At 38.4% G+C, this 9,495-nt stretch overlaps 1 pseudogene; it reads right to left on the reverse strand.

Annotated features, from left to right (window-relative positions):
- Positions 1 to 5,406: 5,406 nt before the first annotated feature.
- On the reverse strand, positions 5,407 to 6,073 carry LOC136172969 (phosphomannomutase 2-like; annotated as a pseudogene).
- Between the last annotated feature and the right edge of the window lie 3,422 nt (positions 6,074 to 9,495).

Raw genomic sequence — 9,495 nt, forward strand, 5'->3', positions numbered from 1 at the left:
TTAGTATACTTTCAATTTTGACAAATGCATCTAATTACTAATTTTAAAAGGATGTGGGCTCATAATAAGCTCTTCTTCTTGTTATTTTCTCAATATCTTCCCAAATTGGTGGGTTGAGGGCAATAAATGAAAATCATTGTTTTTATGGAAGAGGGAATTTTTTAGATAAATGATATTTTGTCACCTTAGCCCTATTACCATATTTTCTGATTTGATTAGTGAGTACTTGTCATATTGGAACAGTGAGATCACTTCCTCTGGATGCAGTAGCAGGACCCATTGTGGTTAGACTAGGAGAAGTACTTACTGACACCAGCTAACAGCAAACAGCTCTTTAATGAGGCACACAAACGTTTAGTCTTCATGATGGCACCTCTCCACCACAAGAATTCTAAAATGGAAGCTAGTAGCAGCCGTTTTCAGCAATGAGAGCAAGACTGAACCAGGAAACCGTCCAAGTGACTAATGACGAGAAAGCTCTAATGACAGTCATTTTCACGGTTCCAGTTCTTTTTCTGAGGTTTGGACACACGAGGCCCTTGTGACCTGTAAGTTACCCTTATATTCTATTCTGTAAATAATTTTTTCTTTTTGATTAAACAGTTCCCAACAAGCTGTTATTTGCCAGTAAGAGTTATAATTATCATATTAACTATAGGTAGACAATTTTGATCAGGAAACTCCTTTACACCCACATGCAGTTATATGAAATGTGGAACTCAACGTTTCTAACTATAAACTTACATGTAATTAATACTGAATTTATTGCCTCCTTAATAAATGACTCCGTAGAATGATGAGTTTCTTTTAAAACAAGAAATTCCTTCTTGTACCTTTAGAAGTAGCTGAGAGAGCAAAAGAATTGAGAAGTATTAAAGAACCATCTCATCTTCATTTAAATTGCTATCCGTTTTATCTTCTCCACCCCATTTCTATAAAACATTAATAAGGCTGTATGTCTGAGCTCTTATGTCATTGTAACTAAGTGTAGCTTTTGGACACTCCACGAGATTGACTCCAAATATGGTATTTTCTTGCTACAAGTAATGTGCATATGAGAGGCGATAACTCATCTCTGCAAGCTTTAATTTCATAATAATTTATTCCAAGGCCTTGGCAGCTAATGCTTCAGTCACTATTAATAGAAAACTGTGCAAGTAGTGTAGGTGGTACTTTCAGTTTAGTGGTGCTGTAGTTAATTTCTTTAATTTATAAAGTATTTATAAATCTCATCTTTGCAAAGCTGCTGAAACTGTGTAGGCAGAAACCAGTTATCTCCTTATCTCATAGCCTTCCAAATTGTATCTTCTGTAGCCTACATAATCACTTGCTCTCCTCTCACTAAATCTGTGTGACCCCCATCTGTTTTTTTGTATCTTGTGAAACAGCTTATTATTTGCATGGCTTATGACTAAGAATTGTTTTGTCATTCCAATTACTCTACAGCAGGTTTTTTTTTTTACAGAGGGTATGGTACAATTTCAGACTTGTTGTTGTCATTGTTGATATTTAGTCGCTATATTGTGGACAACTCTTTGTGACCTCAAGGACTGTAGCCTTCCAGGCTCCTCTGTCCATGGGATTTTCCAGGCAAGAATACTGGAGCAAGTTGCCATCCCCTTCTCCAGGGGATCGTCCCAACCCAGAGATCACACAGCATTAGCAGGCGGATTCTTTACAGCTGAGCCATCAGGGAAGACAATTCAGATTCCTGAGTTCTAGATCAGCCCAGTTAAAAATTTCTATTTCATCTTCATGAATTTGCCTCAGTTATATTTGGAAACCCCTGTACCCTCACAGGCTCCTTTACATGATGCTAGTAAAACCATATCAGCTTTATCACACTCAGGGTTTACATGGTTTGTCTTTTCTCATCTTTTTACCTTTCCCTGTTATAATAGAGCTTCATTTCTGCTTCCTGACATTTGAATCTCATATCATTTTTTCACTTATATTTTCTTCTTTTGATCCAGTTACAATGGAAAACCCATTCCTAGCTTGAGGGCCATACAAAAATAAGCAGTGTGCCAAATTTAGCATCACTTGGCATCCCTTGCTCTACAATAGAGAATAAGCTTAAAGCTGTCTACAATGTTGGATTCAGTATTCAGAGTTCATTTTTATTTGCTCATTTTGTATTTATTGATTATTCAAATTGGGAAAAGTGCTGCAAAGTTGTAAATATAAATAAATAACACCAATGAGAGTGAAAGCTCAGTTGTGTCCAACTCTTTGTGACCCCATGGACTATAGCCTGCCAGGCTTCTCTGTCCATGGAATTCTCCAGGCCAGAATACTGAATTGGGTAACCATTCCCTTCTCCAGGGGATCTTCCCAACCCAGTAATCAAACCAGGGTCCCCTGCATTGCAGGTGGATTCTTCACCAGCTTAGCTACCAGGGAAGCCCTCAAAATAACCCAAGCAGGACTCTATATATGTATTATTTCCAAAAGGATAAATAATACATTTAAATGTGTAGAAAATCCAATATTAAGTGTGGTAAGTGAAAAGGGGTATTATGGAAAATACTGGGCACTGATTTGAGGTTTTTTGAAAAAGAATTTGCATGCAGTAAAAAGCACAGGTGTACAGTTTGAGAAGTTTGACAAATGTGTACTGCTGTGAAACCACCATCCCAGTCAAGGATAGAAAGGTATCTCATCACCCTGAGAAAATATAATTTGCCCCTTTACAATCAAACGTTCACCAAGATCAACCATTACTGAGATTTGCCTCAAATTAAATTAGTGTTTAGTGTATGTAAATAAAATCCTACTGTATGCCCAACAATAATGATGGATTTGTCTACTTCTCTCTTTAGTTCCAAAATTTATTACTTATGATTTGTTGAGCTCTGTTATTAGGTGCAAGCAATTTAAAATTTTTAGATCCTTTTGTCAAATTGATTCTCTTACAATTATAAGTATTCATTATACCTGGAAATACCCTGTGTCCTGACATCTATTTTATCTGATATAAGTACGGTCATGTCAGTTTTATTTTACTGTGCTTACATAGTATATCTTTTCTGATATTTTCACTTTCAACTTTCCTATGTTAAAAATTCATCTCATGTATACTGCATATGAAGTCTTCCCAGGTGGCTCAGTGGTAAAAAATCTGCCTGCCAATGCAGGAGACCTGCTTTCAATCCCTGGTTTGGGAAGATCCCCCTGGAGAAGAAAATGGCAATCCACTCCAGTATTCTTGCCTGGAAAATTCCACAGATAGAAGAACCTGGCGGGCTACAGTCCATAAACAGTCAGACGTGACTGAGTACATAGGCACACATACTGTATATAGAGAGAATTTTACTTATTTGTTCAATTTGACAATCGTTGACTCTTAATAAGAGCACTAAGTCCACTTATATTTAGTATAATTAGTGATATTTTGGGGTTCAGTTGTACCTTTTTACTATTTGTCCTATTTTTGGTCATCTGTCCTTTGTCCACTGTTTAGCCATCACTGCCTTTTTTTGTTTGTTTGTTTTGGTTTGTAGGAAATAATAAAAATCCCTTTAGTTTGCTGCTTTTCATTTCTTTTTTTTTCATTTTGAAGGGCCATCGCAGTATCATTTACCAAATTCTGTAAGGAAAGTTGCCCCTGGATGGTTGTGCCTAGGAATCACTGAGAAACAACAATCCTATGTAGAGTTAACAGTGTGGTTGAGCCAGGCAGACTTCACAGGCCACTGTGTCTTCTTTCTTTCCCCAACCCAATCCAAGCTAAGTGAAGACTGAGTGGCCAGAAGGTTTGGAGGGAACCAGTTTAATCCATGATAAAGCGATTGGCTGGGGCCTGGGAGGCAGAAGTTGCAGGGCACAGGCTTCCCCAGACCAGGATTCAGGTAGGTCACCCCCAGGAGAGCCCGCTCTGAGGACTGAGGCTGCCCTCAGTAGATGGTCGGGGGTCTCAGGAGTTCCAAATACTGAAAAGTGATTATGAACAATGACCTTGGCAGTTCTCTTCAGCTGTGTTCTAGACTGGGACCTTGTACTGCCTTCCAGTTTCACAAAAACTTGTAGAATGTGGAAGGGAAGAGAGAGGGTCCCAATCACAGCAGCTCTAAACCCTTAAGGCAAGATCTAGTGAGGGCCTGCTGAAGCTGAAGTTCCAACATTTTGGCCACCTGATGTGAAGAATCAACTCACTGGAAAAGACCCCGATGCTGGGAAAGGTTGAGGGCAAGAGGAGAAGGGGGCAACAGAGGATGAGATGGTTGGATACCATCAGTGAACTCAATGAACTCCAGGAGATAGCGAAGGACAGGGATGCCTGGTGTGTTGCAATTCAGAGAGTTGCAAAGAGTCAGACACGGCTTAGTAACTGAACAACAACAACAGCAAGGGCCTGGATGAACACCTTTCATTAAAAAATCTGCAGCGAGGTAAACTGCAGTTCCTATTGCTGTGGATTATCCAGACTCCTATCTGAGAAACCAGAGGTGAATAATGATTTTGGGGAGCCAGCCAGGTCCAATAAGAAGATACTTTTGGTGAAATTTAACACCCGAAGGTAGTTTCTCCAGACCTGGGATCAGAATGTACATCCAAGGGAAGGACCATTCTGCTGGTGCCAGTTCTCTAGCAGAGGTTGTTGGTTTGGATTTCCTCCCATCTCCATGGTTACCGAGAACCAGACAGGCCATTCAAAGTGTGGTGAATATAGAACTGATCCACCTTCTAGGAGACCTGAGTGCAGACTAGTTGCAGTCAGTGGTCACCTGGGTCCTCTGTCCGCAGTCCATGCTGAGGTCTATATCTCACAGGCAGGGCGCAGGATCAAAAAACAAAGACTGCAGGCAGTCTTGAGCTTAATACTACCCCTGTGATGAGAGTGGTCTCAGTTTCAAAGCCTCATCTAGCTGACACTCAGGAGGATGTTCCATTTTAAAAAGTGTTTTTACACTTTTGTCCAAGGCTTGGATTGTTTTACGTGTCCTGTCCTTTCTTTCTCATCTGAAGGCCCCCTTTCTGTTATTGATGTACAATGTCCAAACATAAACATCTGTTATGTATGTCGTATGGCCTGTGAAGAGGGAGGGTTCAGGCACATTACTTCTTTCTCCCTCTAGAAGGATAGGAAGTTTCTCCCAAACCCTTGTATACTGTGATTGAAAATATGGAATTGGGGGATAAAGTCTATGGGTGGGGTTATTCCTTTGCTCCATTCTTGACAAGTCTTTTTTTCTCTTGTCTCTCCTTGGAGATGGAGGGCATCATGTGTTTCCGGGTAGAGAGTGTTCTCCTGGCTAAGTGGGGATACCACTGTCAGGACTCTTGAGATGACTGACCCTGTGGAGAGCCTGGCCTGGACTGGGGCACATAAGCATGAGGAAACCTCAGGTGTAGCCACTGAATGACCCTGTCAGCTCCCTTTTCTTCCCATGGGGAAAAGGAGCATCAGGACAAGAACTCTTTAAGGACCTTGCATGTGTCCTCAGGCACAGACTTGGTGTGGCCTGTGGTTCTCAGATCTGTGAGTATCTCATGGTCTTTCCTACTTGCCATGGTTATGTCTCCAAAGAGAGAAACAATCTTATAATCATGATTTTCCACATGTCCCAGGAAATATCTCTTGTTCCAGCTGTCAGGAACGACATGAAAGCTGACCTGGCCTCCTAACAGAAAACATGAGGTTTTTGTTTGCAAACTCTTTGTCCAGATCTGCTACACGTTTTTTGTCTTAACTTTTCTTTGTTAGTAGTATGTATAGAATTCTGTGTGTTCTTTGGGGCTGCAGCTTCTTTCAATAGAGGACACATTCATATCTCATTTAGAATTTCATTAAAAAATATCCCTTTTCTTCAGGAGTTTCATTTCTGCAATGTAGCTCAGACAATCGATTAAATCTTGGATTAGGGCCTCACCCAGGTGACCTTGAATATTCTGTTTGTACAAGAATTACCTATCTTTGTATGCCACCAAGCTATTTCCTGGAAACACATAATCATATCTTTTTAACCACATCATTTTCCAGCTTCTGCACTTTATCAAAAGTCAACCCACCTATTACTCAGATTTTGATCTTCTGCCTCAATTTGCTTAGAATGCCATTTATTTCTTTCATAGTTTCCTGGCAAGAGGCCAGCAGGGTCAAGGAGGAAGAAGATGGGGCCAGGAATCCTCAAGCCCCTAGTTTCCATCTCTCTCCCTTACTTTCTTTTAAAATAATGAAAATATAGTAATGGATTGTTTTTACTATTTCACTCTACCTCCTATGCAGAATTTTGCTATTCACTGTTTCAATTAGTTTTCTAGTGGCTATTTTAGAGATTACAGTATGCTTCCTTAACTTTTCTTCTCCCTGGAATGAACATCTAATTAATGCACACAAGGCAAGAATTATTTTCATCTCATTTTCTTTAGTTAGATCCACTTCCTGTGATGACCCTTGCAACTCTGCTCTGTTAGTTCCCGAATCTCTTGAGTTTTGTTTTCCTGAAAGTTTCTTTATTTTACCTTCTTTTTTGAAGAATATCTTCACTGTATATAGCATTCCTGGCAAATGTAATTTTATTTTTTAAAGCACATTAAAGATATCATTTCATTACTGTCTCTCTTCCACTAGCTGTCCTGTTCATTTTCTACTGTATACATTGCTGTTCTCTCCCTTTCTCCCTTTTTTCTACCTCCCTCCTTTCTTTCTTACTGGATGCTTTTGAGATATTTTCTTTATATGTCATTAGTAGTAGTTTCACCAGGCTGAGGCCTTGTGCAGTTTTTATTGTATTTATCCTGCTTGGAATTTCTTTATTCTTGGCTCTGTAGACTGATGTTTTTAAAAGCTTAAAAATTTTATTTGAGGTTAATATTTTTTCTTTCCCATTTTGCTTCTCCTCTTGGGACACCAATTACATGTATAGTAGGTTCCCTGCATACAAGCAGTTCTGTTCCAAGAGGACATTTGTTAAGTCCAATTTGTTGGTTAAGTCCAACAAAATTAATCTAGGTACCCAACTATTGGCTATAATATTGCACTGTAATAGGGTTTATAATACCTTTCACACAAATAATGCACATAAAAATAAACATAAAAAAATAAAGAAAGCTTTTTTTTTTTTTAAGAAAGCATTTTCAATCTTACACTATGGTACCTTGAAAAGCACAGTAGTATAGTGCAAGAGCTGGCATCCAGTGAATGGGCAAGAAGAGTTACTGACTGCAAGAGGGGGAGGTGGTGTGCTAAGGTGGAACTGAAGGATTGCTAGCAATAGGGAATGGAGGGCAATCTGCGATTTCACTTATGCCTGACACTGATAGCACAGGTTCTGGTTCCTTGCTGGGACAAGATCCATGTTCACAACTTCAAGAAGGTTCATAGGTTGAGGTTTGTATTTAGACTGTTTGCTATTATCACCACCTAGGTCTCTGTGGCTCTGTTTATTTTTTCAAGCTTTCCTTTTTATATCTGTGCTTCAGATTAGATTAGTTTCTATTTACTGGCCTTCAAGTACATATTCTTTCTCTATATTGTCATTATTTCTCTCCAATAATTTTATTTCAAATATTGTGCATTTTTAGTTCTAAGATTCATATCTGGTACTTTTAAGAGAGATTTCAATCTGTTCTGAAACTCCTTACCTCTTTAACATTCTATTCATTTTTGGCTATAAATTATTTAACATATTTCCAACAGTAATTTTGATGTATTTGGCTGCTAATTCAAACAAATGTACCATCTGAGTGTCTTTTTCTATCCACTTGCTTTCTACTTTGATTATAAATTTAATTTTCCTGCCTCTTCATATGTCAAAAAAGTTTTAACTCTATGTAAAACACTATTTGTGGTATATTGAAGAAAATCTTGATTTTGTTACCTTCATCAGAAGAGTATTGAATTTTTTCTACCTGGCAGCTACATTTTTGGTGAATCTCTTTATCTTGTGAAGGTTCTTGTTTTAGGCTTTATTAGGGTGAATCTATGGGCTTCCCAGGTAGCACTAATGGTAAACAACCCACCAGCAAATGCAATAGAATAAGAGATACGTGTTTGATCCCTGGGTCTGGAAGATTCCCTGGAAGAGGGCATGATAACCTCCTCCAGCATTCTTGTCGGGAGAACCCCATGAAGAGAGGAGCCTGGCAGGCTACAGTCCATAGGGTTGCAAAGAGTTGGATGTGAGAAGTGACATAGCATGCACATATGCAGGGTGGATCTACATTTACTCAATTTTTCCTATACAAACATAGCTCCGTATTTTGAAAAAGACTTTTACTCCTAAAACATTGGCCCATCTGTGTTTCACTGAAATTCTTGAATTGCTTGATATATGAGCTGTTCAGACACTTTTAAAATTTTGATATACATTCATCTTTTTTTTTTCTCTCTCTCTCTTTTTTTTTTTTTTAGTTTGCTTTTACTTTCTAGTGTAACAAGAATTTCCAGGCTCATCTCTTCCTTTCCCTGTACCACTTCTAGAATCAGTCAATGGGAAATTGGAAATCAGCCATAAGGAGTTTTGTTTCATCTCAGTTACTAATAATATTTTAAAACAAAGATCTGGATATACTTGTATTGATGATGCATTGTTCTTTCTGGGCCCTTTCAGGGAAAGAAATAGAAAAAAAAATTAATGACTTCAAGAGTATTTCTACTTCTGGCCATAGAGCACTGCTCTTAGAATGACTCTGCTGCTATAAACAACTAAAATACTATATATACCTCGACAGGTGTCAGACATTAGAAAACAGCCAGAATCGGACTGTGATTCTTGAGAGAAAGAAGACAAATAAGTCAGACTTATGCTTGTTGTACGTTACTCTCTGAAGTCAGCTTTCTGGGCTACGGTGCAGGCAAAGAGAAACCAAACAAAGCTGAGGAAGCTGAACCGGCTGAAGAGCCAGAAGTCAGGTGGAAGGACGTAGAGAAGGATCAATGTGTCAGAAAAAATACTGGGAAGAAGACAGCACAGAGACAGAGGTTCAGAGAACTATAGTGAGGTCTTCTTGAATACTTACCTTATTAATTCTCTATACATGAATAGGGAAGCATTCCATGAAGTGCTTGGGGTAACACCAGTCTAAATAAATCCTAGAGCTCAAAAATATCAAAAGCAGAAATACAAAGTTAAATACTTTATGAAACCTTAGGGATATTTCACAACTTTAGAAGTTGAGTCAAATCAACTATAGACTAAAGATTTCTCTGAACTTGTCTTCACAAGGATTAATAGCCATCCCCAAAGGATCAAATCTCCTTTAAGCAGCTTACCTACATGCTAGAGAAAACTCCAAGCTCACTAAAGAAATAAAATCTATTCACCCAACATAAAAATCATAATTTCTAAGATTCAATACAAAATTACTAGGTATGCAAATAAGCAGGAAAAATATGATGTATAACCAGCAGGAAAATGAATCAAATGAAAGAGATGTAGAAATGAAAAGATGACATTGTATTAAAATAGCTAATGTATATATCCCAAATGCTCAGAATAAAAACAAAACTATGAACATAAGTAGGAGAGAACTAGAAGACAACAAAAAAGA

This window comes from Muntiacus reevesi, chromosome 8, assembly GCF_963930625.1.
Source record: "Muntiacus reevesi chromosome 8, mMunRee1.1, whole genome shotgun sequence".
Lineage (NCBI taxonomy): Eukaryota > Metazoa > Chordata > Mammalia > Artiodactyla > Cervidae > Muntiacus > Muntiacus reevesi.